The sequence below is a fragment of the Triticum urartu genome, chromosome 1A (assembly GCF_056163025.1).
Source record: "Triticum urartu cultivar PI428250 chromosome 1A, HENAU_Tu73, whole genome shotgun sequence".
NCBI lineage: Eukaryota > Viridiplantae > Streptophyta > Magnoliopsida > Poales > Poaceae > Triticum > Triticum urartu.
Window position 1 is genome coordinate 559,781,824 of NC_141873.1, and position 2,338 is coordinate 559,784,161.

General features: G+C 55.9%; 1 pseudogene; it reads left to right on the forward strand.

Moving 5' to 3' along the window:
* The first annotated feature begins 470 nt into the window (after positions 1 to 470).
* LOC147992724 (uncharacterized) lies at positions 471 to 1,834 on the forward strand (annotated as a pseudogene).
* The last annotated feature ends 504 nt before the right edge of the window (positions 1,835 to 2,338 follow it).

The following is a 2,338-nucleotide window of genomic DNA, read 5'->3' on the forward strand; positions in this document are numbered from 1 at the left end:
CTCGGATCCTGCTGCAGACTGGCCGCCGGCGCCCTCGTCCGGACGCGCCCGACCTGCAGCTTGCCTGGCCACCGGCGCCCCCGTCCCGACCGGCCGCCGCCACCCCGCCTCTGGACCTGGTTGCCTCCACGCGCCTGGCCGCCGGCGCCCTCGTTCGGACCGGCTGCCGCCGCGCTCGCCTGTTCCCGGGCGCGCCGCCAGCCCCTGGCTGCCTCGCCCGCCCCCGCGACCCTGCTTTTGATCGAGCGGGGCTGCCTCGCCCGCCCCTGCTTCCGATCGAGCGGAGCCAGGCTTCCCCTGCTCCAGATCGAGCATGGCCCGGTCGCTCGTCCCCGCGCCCCATGCTTCAGATCGAGAGGGGCTGCCTCGCTTGCCCTCCAGCCCGATCCAGATCGGGTGTCTTTGGTGCGTTGACTCACTCAAAAAAAAGGGGGGGAGCCTGACTAGAAAGAGCAATAGAAGACCTCGTCATGTCTTCTTCGGGCTATGTTGCTGTTCCTAGGTGTTCGGTGATCTTTGATGGCACCAACTATGCTGAGTTTGTGGGCTTCATGCGCACTCATATGCGTGGCCTTCTTCTGTGGGGTGTTCTCTCTGGCGAGGTCCCTTGTCCGTCATGCCCTGTTGCGCCAGTGGCCCCAATCCCACCGGTACCGCCGGTCCTTGCTGCTGATACTTCTCAGGCTGACCGCGATGCAGCCAAGGCTCTCGATGATGCTGCAGTTGATGCTTATGACCAGCAGGTATCAGCTTATTCAGATGCTCTTTCTGTGTACCGTGATGATCTGTCTGCCTACACTCAGTGGTGCAATGATGATGCTCGTGCTGCTGCTATTCTCACTGCGAGTGTCCTCCCTCAGTTTGCTTCAGAGTTCATGGGACTTGGCACAGTTGCAGCGATGTGGTCTTACCTCTGTCAGCGCTATCAGCCTTCTGGTGATGCTCTCTACCTATCTGTGGTGTGTCAGGAGCACGCACTTCAGCAAGGTGATTCCTCTGTTGATGAGTTCTATTCACAGTGTTCTGCCATCTGGCGCCAGCTTGACTCTCTTCGGACAGTTGTTTGTGAAACTTGTCGTTGCTGTCAGACTACACTGTCTGATTTAGAGTTTCAGCGGGTTCATGAGTTCTTATCTCGTCTCCGCTCTGAGTTCGAGCCTCGACGTGCTCACCTGCTTGCTCGTGCTCGTGTTCCTATATCGGAGGTACTTGCTGAGCTTCGTGCTGAGGAGACCCGACTTCGCTCTGCTGGTTTACTTGTGGTTCCTTCAGTGTTGGCCACCAGGGCTCCTGTGTCATCTGCTCGCCTCACTGCTTCACCACTCCTGCCCACTCCTTCAGGGGGGTGAGCCGTCCTCTTTATACTGAGAAGAGTACGTCGCGCCGTGACACTTTCTGTGGTTACTGCTCCCGGTCAGGTCACCCAGAGTCTGATTGTCGCCAGAAGAAGCGGGACCAGAGGCGCTCCCCTTCCAGTGGCCCTCCTGCGTCTTGCTCGACTCCGTCACTCACTGACCAGGACATTGTACGCCTCAAGCGTCTACTTGCCTCCTCCAGCTCCTCGTCGACTGGCTTAGCTGCTGCTATGACTGTATCCCCTTCTACACCACCGCATGCATCTAGACAGTCAGGTACATCCTCGTGGGTTCTGGATTCTGGAGCCTCCTTTCATATGTCTTATGATTCTTCCACATTGTCCTCTCTCACACCACTTGATTCGCCTGTTAATGTTCTTACTGCCGACGACACATCTCTTCCTGTTGCTAGTCGTGGTGTTCTTTCCACTCCATTTTTTCTGTTCCGAGTGTTTCACATGTTCCTCGTCTTACCATGAATCTTTTTTCTGCTGCCCAATTCACTGATTCGGGTTGTCGTGTCATTCTTGATACAGACTCTTGTTCCATTTAGGATCGTCGCACCAAGGCTTTGGTTGGTGCTGTCCCCCGGCGCCGTGAGTCCGAGGGCCTTTGGGAGGTTGACTGGCTCTGTGTTCCTTCCGTTGCCACCACTTCTGCCAGCTCTCATGCTCTTGCTGCCTCTTCGTCTGCGTCCTTCCAGCAGTGGCATCATCGCCTTGGTCACATGTGTGGCTCTCACTTGTCTTCTTTAGTCCGTCAGGGCCTCTTAGGTTTTGTATCTGGAGATGTCTCCTTACATTGTAATGGTTGCAGACTTAGCAAACAGACTCAGCTACATTATCCTACCAGTGAGTCTGTATCTCAGCGTCTTTTTGACTTAGTTCATTCTGATGTTTGGGGTCCTGCTCCCTTTGATTCGAAAGGTGGTCATCGCTACTATGTTTTGTTTATTGATGATTTCTCTCGCTACACTTGGCTCT